The 12,239-nt window shown below is 34.3% G+C and overlaps 1 pseudogene; it reads right to left on the bottom strand.

The window, feature by feature from the left end:
- Positions 1–11,585, bottom strand: part of LOC127226414 (12S rRNA N4-methylcytidine methyltransferase-like) — a 28,229-nt pseudogene extending 16,644 nt beyond the window's left edge.
- Positions 11,586–12,239: the final 654 nt, after the last annotated feature.

Here is a 12,239-nt window from a genome sequence, read left to right on the forward strand (position 1 = left end):
TCAGTATGCCTGGTACACAAAGCCTACAGCCAGACAGTGACTTGGCAGAGGTAATAAAGAATCTACTTCTAAACTAAAATTTAGTAAATGACTTTACTTTTTCATTTATAATCATATTAGAATAAAAGTTAGACCTAAAACGTGAATTAGTATTTACAAAATATTTTTTGAAAGGGATATTTTCTATACTATACAAAATACTTCATATGTGTTAAATATATTAAAGCATATGGGTATTTTTTTCTAAATAGTTTATGTATGAATATGTGTAGAAACATCAACAATCAAGTTCCAGAGGCAATTTGGGGAATTATAAAGTGGTTATAAATTACATCTGTTATGATTTATAAAATACATAACAGTGGTGATAAGTAGAGCTCCAACCCAGAGCCTGGCTTTTGCCTTTGGGAAACTCCATGACATTCCTAGGGCTAGCAAAAGGTAGTGGCCTTAGGTTTACACATTGCTGCATATTGATCTGATGTACTGTGCATTTTACTGAGATATTAGGACTCCAGGTGTGGTTCTTAATGTTCCTTGTCTTCTTGAATTATAACTTTTTGAAAAGAAATGGAAGTGATTTATATTTCCATAAAAACACAGGTTTTAAGATGTGTTGGGAACTGAGTAGGGTATATCCTGGTGTTCTGAGATAACACACACACACACACACACACACACACACACACACACACACGTACGTAGGTTTAAAGACATTAATGTGAATTCATTAAAAGCAGAAGCCATTTAAATATAGTCTCTATATTCAGTGTAACAAAAATACTTGTTTCTTGGACAGAACTATTGCTTAGGAATTACTGTGTTTTGAAGAGTATCTGTCTTCCACCATTTGCAAACACGCAGAACCTGTAATTGTGCTCTGCTCTGAAAACAGGATCTTTGCAGATGTCAGAATGCTAAGTCAAGCACACACTGGATTCAGAGGGGTCCTGAATCACAGGTGAGTGGTTTCTTATGCAAAAAATGAAATTCAGAACAAAAACAGAGGCAAAGGGCCAATGTCAAGTGTGGAGTCAGAGACAAAGACATCTAGAAGACACAGGAAACATGGAATATTCTGCTGGCAAACAGTAACTTCTAGGAAAAGTTGAATAAGAATCTTGGCCAGCGTCCTGCTGATATCTCCATTTCAGTTCATGTCTCGAAACTGGAAAATCACATTTCCATTGCTTGAAGCCCTTCCCCCATCAGCAATACTTATGGCATCTCTAGGAATTGACACAGGTATCACCCTGTTGCTGTTTCCTGTTTATTTCAAGAAACAGCTCTCATTTACACATTTTCATTCATTAGCTTGACAAGCAGGCCCTTTTTTTCTGTTCAAGAAATTGTTTCAAGGTCACATTCTATTTTGTCCCGTATAAAGTCTTGCTTAAAAAAAAAAAAAAAGCTATGTGTTTAAAGTATTTACTACTATCATTAGGTAACTGAACTAAATATTTACTATGAAAGAAGACATACAGGGTAGGCTGTTTCTTTACAACATTGTTTCCTTGGTTGTACAGAAGGCATTTAAGTTCATGTAACCCAATTTATCAGTGCTTGACATTACTTCTGAGCATAGTTGAATCTTTGTCAGAAAGTAAATTTTCATCCCTCAAACTTCAATTGCTTTCTCTCTATTTCTATTCAATCAATTTAAAGTCTCAAATTTTGCATTTTGGTCTTTGATCCATATCAATTGAGTTTTAAGCCCGATGAGAGGTGGGCCTAGTCTCATTCTTCTACATGTGGATATAATTTTCAAAGCACTATTTTTGGAAGATACTATTTCTTCTATAAAGAATGTTTTTGACATCTGTCATAAATCAGTTGGGCCACAGATACTGTACATATTCTTAGATATTCTATTTTATTCCATTAATTTTCATGTTCATGTGGAGACATCACCATGCTGTTTGTATTATCATGGTTCTAATGCATAATTTGATATCAAAATTATGATAGCTCCAGAATTATTTTGATTATTTGGGATATTTTATGCTTCTATGTGACATTTATGATTGGTTTCTCAAGTTTGGTGAAAAATGTCACAGAAAATCTGGATAGCATTTCATTGAATTTGTAGAACACTGTTGTTATGTGACTGTTCCTGAGAATACATGAAAACACATGTAGTCACTTGAAGTTGGGTAACAATAAAAGACTAAACAATTCTACCCAGTTGATGACATGTGGTGATACATGTTTTATGATTTATAAAACTTGCCTGAGCATTCAGAAAGCAAAATCAGCCACAAGCTATAGAGATCAAACAATGGTGGTACCTATATTTAATACCAGGACTCAGGATTAGAAGGTAGACTGAACTCTGTTAGTTCAAAGCCACACTGGCTACACAAAATTGATCCAGTCTTAAAAGAAACAGCTCACACAAAAGTGATCTCAGCACTTGGGATCACATAACTTTAATCCCAGCATTAGGGAGTTATATAAGGTAGGAGTGGGGTCACAGAGCTGACATTCAGTCTGAGAATTATTCTCTAGCCACACTGAAGAGAGCACAGGAGTCTGAATGAATCTGGGGATCAGTTTAAGGATCACCCCTTTGGTCTGAGTTGAGGTAGTGGCAAGAACTAGTGGCTAGATGCTTTGCTCTTCTGATCTTCAGCTTGAAGCTTGAACCCTAATATCTGTCTCTGGGTCTTATATTTATTGTGCCATAGTGAAATAGTTTATTAGTTACTTACAGGAGCCTTCAAGGGCAACATCATTATTATAAAACCTAATGCTGGTGATCCTTTATGAAAACTGCAAACCTCTAGCTATCTGACTAACTGTAGGAATCTCCATGTAGAATCTTTTCTGTTCAATAGTTAGTCACTGCTTTTTATAATTGGGAGAGGGCCCTGGAAATCTTCTAACTCTCTGAGCCCCTAAGCCTGGTACGTTTGAAAAGTTTCTGGAATCTTGTGAGTTTTACAGTACTGTTAGTCTTAGGACTTTCCACTCTTCTACATGTATGAATTAGCAACATAATATGACTTTTAGAAAAACAGCAATTTTCACAGTATTAATTTTGCCAGTTCATGAGTGAGAGATGCCAGATGTCAACTCCAGGTGCTGTATACCTGTTACATTTAAAAAAGAATTTATTTTGTATTTGTATGTCTATTTTTGGGTCTCTGTAAGTCTGTCTAAGTGGGGGATGGGAAATAAACCTGAGTCCTCTGCAAGAGGAATCAGTACCCTAAATTATGGAGCCATCTTACAGCACCCCCACCCCGCTGGTTGATCACTGTTCCACCAGACTCTGCCTTCCCAGGACTGGGATAACACACATATGCCACCAAGTCCATCATCTTTAAATGCATTCTGGGATCAAACATGACCTCATGCTGGCAGGAAGCACTTTAGCAGCTCATGCTCATCTGTCTCCCCAACCCTAGTTTATTTCCTTTTCTTGCTTTTTTTTTTTTTTTTTTTTTTTTTTTGCAGTTATTATCAAAGTGATCATTTTCCTCACTTCCTCCTCAGATGATTTGCTATCAGGACATAGGCAAGCTATTCATTTATATGTTAATATTGTTTGCGATTAATTTCTTAATCAGCTTAGAGTTTTCTGGTAGAATCTTCAATTGTTTTATGGGATCGTGTCATCTTCAAGAATAATTTACTTCTTCCTTTCCGATTTCCTATTTCTATGTCTTTAATTTACTTCTTTTGAATTATTACTCTAGTTATGATTTCAATGACAACATTGGATGAGAAGACACTCCTGTCTTATTCCTCATTGTAGTGAAAACTTTTGCAGTTTTTCTCCACTGAGTAAATAACTGACTATAAATGTGTTATATACACTCTTATTATATTGAGGAATATTCTTCTATTATTATTTTCTTCAAGGATTTTAACAATAGAGGGTGTTAGTTGTCATCAAAGACCCTTTCTGAATCTACTGAGATATTTGTGTGATTCAGTCACTGAGTGTAGTCATAAGATGCATTATATTTATTGATTTATGTTTGTTGAACAATCCTTACATCCTTGAAATAAAGCCCATTTGGTCCTGGTAAGAACTGACTTTTTGAAAAGACTCAGAAATAGTGTCAAGAAATGATAAACTGGAATACATAAAATTAAAAGGCTTCTGTGCAGCCAAGGAAATAATCCTGTGAACAGCCTACTTCATTGCATATGTCTTTTCTTTCATAATCAATATACCATCATATTATGTAATATTTAATTTAATTACCTAATGACAGTAGAAAATGCTATGAACACAGAGCTCTTTTGATTGATGCAAGAATTTATGTTAACAGTACAAAGTGGCTTGCAAATTCTTCATTGGAAACATAGCCATCTCACCAGGGATAGTGAAGTCCTAGATCTGAGAACCTACAACCACTACTTTACTAAGCCAGTATAACCCCCAAATACATTCTAAATATTTGTCCTTATCCCTACAGAAAACTATTGTCCTCACCCATCATCAAGGAAAATTCTCTTTGCAACAGATAAAGACCATTATAGAAAAACACAACTAATCAACAAGAAGAATTGTGGAGCCCTGCCCTAATGGATGCATCTATAATACAACTCCCAAAATGAGGCTCAATGATCCTTGTGAAGGAGGAGGTGGAGTGATTTCGAGAGGTAGAAAAAAGGCTGTGAGATTGTGTCTCCTAGTAATAACAGAAGCATTACATCCTTATAGTCTTACCAACACAACTGCATAAACATGATCTGAAAAAGGAAAACAACATAAATGCTAACATGGAGGAGGAAAGCTCAGGAGGCCTCAGCCTTACACAAAATACTACAGACAACTAAGGAATACTATGTGTAGGAAAAATAGTCATCTCCAATGGAAGAAGATACCAACTTGTTATCCAATATCAAATGGTCATCCCTGAAAACATGCATGCAAGCATCATTACACATATTGAGCAGGTTGTAGTCATGTACTTAGAAATACACACACAGAGACATGCCAAAAATTAATGACAATAGGGGCTGTGAATTTGAAATAGATCAAGAAAGATCACAATGTTTTTCCTTGCCTGTACATATGGGAGGATTTGGGGTGAGGAAAGTTTTATAATTATATTATAATCTAAAAACATAAAAAACAATTTTAAAAACAAGTGGCATGCATGATAAGGGAGAGTGCTTATAATCCCTTACAGTTCTTGTTATGGCCTCATTCAGCTTTGATTTCAGGGTAACACTGGCTTCATAAAATGAAGTTGGTGTTATTTCTTTACTTTCTATTTTGTGGATAGTTTTGTGGAGAATTGCTTAGTTCTTGAAAGGTTTCATAGAATTCAGCATAGAATGCACCTGTACTTGAGCTGTTTTAGTTGGAAATCTCCAGACTCATTGCTTGCTATAGATCTATTAAGCTTTCTAATCTCTTGGTTCAATTTGGGTAGATCATAGTTTTCTCTTTCTGAAATATCACACTCTTCTCTTTTTCAAAAACTTATTGCTTTCAATAAAGTTGTACTTCTGTTGACTAACAATAAAGACATAAAAACAGACTCAGAGAACTCAATGTTCTAATGCCATTCACAAATTTCCCTTGCCTATATGTGAGTATTCTCACTTTTACTTCATTGTTAACATGACTCTACTATGTTCTTAACATTATAATATTCCATGGAAAAGTCACATTGTTCCTGTGGTATATGTCACATCATTTCTATCTCACACCATTAGTGGTTCCCCAAAATGACAGCTAACTTAATTTCCTAAAACTATATCCCAATTATGTCTCTACTTCACTGTCTCCTAAATTTTAATGAGTACTAACTGTCCTTAATGGCTGTTGTCATGAGCAAATCATTGGTCCTCTTTAGAATTGGTATCACAAGTTACTGGATAAAGGTTTCAACAGAACAATCTCTAGTGTACTTGTTAGCTACAAGCCCTCATTCAGTACCAGACAAAATTCAGGGTTATTCTGAATAAATAATATGGTTTCTCACAGAAAATGGTATGCAGTGCTCTTAAAGACAGCAAGGACAAGTGGAGTAGCCTGGTGAGTAAAGAATGAGAAGGGCAATGTATATAAGAAATAGGTGATTCTATACTTGCTAACATACTAATTAAAACTTTTATGGGGGGATAATAAAATACTGCATGTTTACATAACCCACATGAATTCTGCTTCAACTCCAATAAAAGGCATTAAGTTGGAAAGCGCTTGACAAAGGAATCTTAAAATATTAAAGACTTAGTCAATTCTTTATATTCTACTATGTTAAATAAATTATAATTTTATTTAATTATTGTTAATTTTGCCAGAAACAATTATTATAAGAAAGTTTAATGATTTGAGTGAATTTATAATTAAGTTTTATTCCTTAAACTCCATCCAGCATTATGGTAGCTTTAGCCAATACTGGATACTTTCAAAATGCTTATTATTATTACTTACATAATTTAATATAAACAGAAAACAATCTTAATATATTTTTAGTTTATAAAAATGATAGTGTTTTAGTTGATCCAACAAGATGAATAATTTACCACTGTAATTCTGTTAAATAACCACAAGAGCTGCATTTTTACTTTGAGAAACTTTCATCAAAACGTAGCTGTCAAACAACTTTGGCTTCAAATGGAAAGGGTACAAAAAAAGTGCCTTGTAGCTAGAATTCGGTTCAAGAGGTTTATGCTGCTGAAGAGCAGAAAGATGAAATGTTTCAATAAATCCCTTAGGCTGATTTAGTTAGCATCCACAAAGTGGAATAACCTATACATCACATACTCTTTGTTAGCTGATTGTTTAGAAGAGATGTATGAGTCACTGAGTTTTATTTTAGCAGTTGGGCAATGCAATTCTTTTTTTGCCTGAAATATTAAAATGTGGAAATGTGAAACTATGAAAGGTAATGTCAAATCTCATACAGGATGCTTATCAACCACTGTGATGGATCAAGACATCCTTTAAACCTTGTCATTCCATCTTTCACCTTGGTTACCACATATAAATTTTCTATTATATTAATCAACCACCTATGGAAATAACTTTAAAAAATTGTATGCAGTATGAGAATTGTTGGAGAGAGGAAGCTTAAAAAACAAAACAAAACAAACCTGACATTTGAATAGGCTGTTCTAAATGATTTCACACACAAATGAATTCCTCTGGAAGCCAGACAGAAGGAACACACACACACACACACACACACACACACACACACACACACACACACACACACACACATCATATATACATACACACACATACATACATACACACAAATATGTATATATCAGATATTAATTTAGATTTTTACTCTTAGACATTAAAGAGAATTAAGGAGAGTACCTGCAACAATGCTAGCAAGCTGCTGGGTTCTCTAGATAGGGTAAACCCTGCGAGCTTGAATGATTGCAGAAGCAATTTTCTTGGCATGCTTCTCCTCTCCATATGCTCTTAGGATGGATGCAAGTGCTTGCTGATCTAAAGCATTCACAACATCAGCAGCAGTGGGCATGTCAGGATACCTGTGCAAAAAAAAAAGAGACAAGCAGTTTACTGATACCATTTTCATTGACAAGAGTGGATATCTCAGAGTACTGGGAACATGAGCTAAGGCGTTCACAACATGTTGTCTAGAAGAAATTCTCAAACAGACTGAAATATCACAGAAATGAAGAGAGTTTCTGTTTTAAATAGTAATCATCATGGCAGGAGGAACCTGAAACATTCATTGAAGTCAAGGTAATGGAAGTTATAGTATTTTGTTAACTTTTAACTTTCACGCATAAAAAAGTTAATATTGATCTTGCAGCTTTATAAGATAAAGTAATAGAAGAGTGTTTAGATTTAACTTGTTCAAAATTTAAGTTATTAATTGAGTTATTCTTTTCTTTTAGATTAGAAGACACAATGCTGAGAGATGATAGCTGATCAAGCCTAAATGCTAGCGAGTAAGCTAATCTATGCCAGTAAAGAGTCTACATGTGGGACAACAACAAAAAATCCTACTAGAAAGTCTACATGAAAGGGAGTGGAGGAAAATGTAACAAAAGAGAAAAAGATAATAATGAAATCTAATTTAGAGGGGGAAAAACAATAAGTCTACACAAGGAGATACTAGGCAGCTTTCCTTCACAATAACTAAAGATCAAATGTTAAGCATGTATGTTTTGGATATTTGGTATTACCTTAGTTATCAGCGGCAAAATTCATCATGGATTAAAGCTTTAAAATAAACAGTACTGGGTGATGAGTCATAAATATTACTTTCAAGCAGGGCATAAAAAGAATATCCAGACTAAATTATACTAGCATAAAATAACGATCACTGTCAGATCATTCTAGTTTATTTCCACTTAAAGAAGTGTGTCAAAGCATTCTAACTGATGAGCTAACAATGACTCGACTTATTAGGAACATCTGCTAGTAGTACAGTTACTACTCCCACATAAACACGTTGTATTATTAGTTTCATACTGTGAATAGTTATGAGTACCAAAGATATGGGAGCATTAAGATCTGAGGCTTAAGCCAGAGTGATGTTGAAAAAAACATCTAAAACTCTCCTTGAAAATTATTACCTTGTTAACGTGCTTGAGCATACAGGAGCAATTTTTATCTTTGTACTCCATTTTCCATGTCTGTCAGTCTGTCTTTGAAATTCTTATTTCTCTCTGTTTTCGGGAGTAGGAAACATACTGTTCTAAGTATGATGGTTCTATTTTTTGGTTTTGCTTACTTTTATTTATTTATGTATTTTTAATTGAAATATAATTATATTACCCTACCTTTCCTTTCTTCAGCTCCTCCCACACCCTCAAACTGATAGTCTTTTTCTTTTGATCACCCAAGACAGCCAATGACTGTCTTATATGGTAGCTCTAATTTTGATCCCAGTGGGTTGCTTTTTGGGCTTACAAAATGAAGATTCTCTCTTTTAAGGTTGTAGTGATCTACATAATTGCAATCTTACTATACTGGCTAAAGTTTTAAATGTGGCAGACTTTCAATTTTAATCTGAGAAATGAATATAGCAATGCTTATCTCAATTATCAGAATTGTTGGGAGAGGGGCCTGCATGAAACAGTAAATATAGACATTATAATGACTGGGAAATATATGTTCATGACCTTCAGATCTTTTCAATTCATATATTTGCCAATCATCATTTTGAGCATAAAAGACAAAATCCCTGTTAGATTTTTCTAACAATGAATTCAGTTACCTAAGCCACTACCCAATGGGACAATCCTTGTTAATGATGGCAAATTCAGACTCTTAGCTCTATTTAGGCAATTATAACAGTCTAACCAATTATAAGATAGTATGGATGGATTTAGTTGTTCATAACTTTCTACTTTAAACAAGAAAATTAAACTAGCATTTTGATCAGGTGCCATTCAATGGATACCAGGTATGATTATGATATTATTCTACTGTTACATTGTCATGAAATAGCTGTGTAGAAGTTTCCACAATGCTAGAAGACAAAAGGAATTTCACTCTGGGGGGTTGTCAGGCCAGAAATCTGTACTAAAATAGGCATTAAAATGTTGGACAGGAAGAACTCTCCCTGTAAGAAAACTCAAATTTAAGCATGTCACTCCAAAGATTTCCCTGAACACTGCAACTAAAATCATAAGAGAAAGTCCAAACTTGAGTGCCAATTTATTATCTCCCAATGAAGACTATACCTGCTAAAAGAGTGAGCCTTTCAAGCCCTTGAGGTTTGGAATTCCTCTCTGATACATGAGAAGATAATATAATCTAAAAGCAGTGGTTATTAAAATTAGGATCAGCACAGAGTTAAGACTATAGTGCTAAAATGTCTCTGTATGCATCTTTAGCATAGGGATCTATCAATTTCTGGGTTCTGACAGATAACAACTGCGTGCGCCGATACACATGTGTTTTTTTCCCATGGCCCATCCTTCTACTTGGATCTGCAGTGCACATCTTTGCATGCCTGACTTTCATTTTTCCACACATTCAAGTAAATCAACTTCCCATTCCAAGAACCTCATGTAGAGTATTTCATATTATCTATATGAAAGATCTTCAACTTTTAAACATATATTATTTCAATTATAACATCAAACAAAAGATATTGACGTAAGGGCTTAATTCTCAGGAACAATCTTATTTTGAAATTCTTGAGGAGAAATTAATGGATGTAGGTTTGAAAATTAAAATTTGCCAAAGAAGCTTTTACATTAAGAACATGGTATTGTTAATTAGAAATTTTGTTCATTGTATTACAGAAAGCATCTTCTACAGCGAGTCACAGGAAGAGTATAGTTTCATTCAACATTTTATGCATATACAACTACCTTAATTTCTAAAGTTGAGGATATTTGACCTTCATTTAGTCACTAGTTGTTAAATATTTTATTATTTTATTTTATCATATTCTTCAGCCTATGAATGTCAATAATGCAATGGGAAGAATGCAAAGGATTCAGAAATAATAAGATTCTAACAAACATATCATAATGAAAATTAAGCAATCACATCATTTATCAATTTAAGAGACTATATATGAGTATTTACCACAGGATATTCATGGCATGACATGAAAAGCAAGGGTAAGCTTTGTATACAGGTTATTCTGGCTCGGTACTACTGGTAGGTCCAGTTGTCAGTACTAACTTAAACTTTTAATTAACGAAGAAATAGAAAATTTTCCTATTCTTTGCTACAATGAAACATAGTGCTATTAAGTATATTGCGGTCTATTTGAATTGAAGAATGGTAAACAAGCCTAGTATTTCTACATGCTGAAGAATGAAGAGGAGTTGCAGGTGAAATTCTGTGTACAGATGAATGGATACGAAGTGATGTAAGATGCAGTTCCATGCATTACCGATGTTTTGGAGAAGGTACAATTAGGATAACTACATAAGAGATAGAAGCAAAACAGAACAAAACAGAATTGTTGACCACCAGAGTCCTGGCAGGTTTTTTTTTTTTTTTTTTTTTTTTTTTTTGAGCATTATAAAAGAATATCAATGAAATACAGCTCCTCTTGATTCTTACAGAAACATAGCTGGGCATGCAGAAAAATAAAGCTATTGTTTTAGCATCAAATTTTTCCAAATAACTACTAAATAGCCATATTGTCAGTAGAAAGAAAAACACATAAAAGTTGATTTCTCCATCTGAATACTTCCTCACTATATTCTGTAAAGGTGGTAAATATTTTCTTTTTAAGAACTGCAAAGCCAAAGAAATACTTAAGTCTATAATCAGTACCAAACAGATGATTTACTATGTATGGACAGTGCTGGACGTGGGAGTGTACTGGGAATTTTTCAGTCTTCAAGGAAATTAAATTCTGAATGTTTTTAAGGAATTGATTTTCTTGAGGCAAGAAGAAATGCTTTTTCAATACTTACCTGTCTCCATCCATCCTCATGTCCAAGGGGCCATCCTTCCGAAGGGAGAAACCTCGCTCAGGAGCATCAAGTTGCATGGAGGAGCACCCCAGATCCAAAAGAACTCCATCAATAGTTCCTGGCTGCACTCCAGCATTTATTAACAAGGCCTCTGCCTCGCTGAATTGGCCGAGCATAGCTTGGATCTGTTTCCTGTAAATAAATCCAAGAGATAGAGAGAAGACTTCTGTTGTCATTAGTATTTCTTTAAGTCTCTGACCAATGGAGGAAGCACAGCCTATCACTGGATGGTTTACCAGAAACAAATACACTGTCAAGGACCACCTTAGCATTATACTTCTGAGAAAGTATATATTTAGAAATCAGAAAAAATCCTTTGTCAGACTAGGTTTTTCATTAAAAATTTCTTAAATTTCCGAGTAAGAAAAATAGTCCATGACATTCTTACAAAAGAATTACTTAACTTCCAAGAAAAGTCTAAATAGTAAGCATAAAAACAAAAGTAATAGAAATAAAATGTGGATACACATCATGAATGCTATTCAGTCATAGAAAACGAATGGATTACAGCTATATGTGCAACAATGCAGATGAACCAGAGATCATTATGCTAAGTGAATTAAGAAATGTATGGCAGTACAGGTTAACACATAACTTGCACTCATATGTGATCTATTAATACACTTCCGTGCATGTTTATCCTGTACTTCGGATAGGGGTATTATATAGCTTCAACTTCAGAAATAAAACAAGAACAAAACTAAGGAACTCCTGAAGCAGCACTAGCTTCCAGCAAGAATTTCAAATTGTGCATGAAGCATCCAAAATCAACAGACAGGAAGAAGTTTGGATCACCATGTTGCTATTCTAATTCTCCTTCCTATACAAAG

Source organism: Phodopus roborovskii, unplaced genomic scaffold, assembly GCF_943737965.1.
Source record: "Phodopus roborovskii unplaced genomic scaffold, PHOROB, whole genome shotgun sequence".
Lineage (NCBI taxonomy): Eukaryota > Metazoa > Chordata > Mammalia > Rodentia > Cricetidae > Phodopus > Phodopus roborovskii.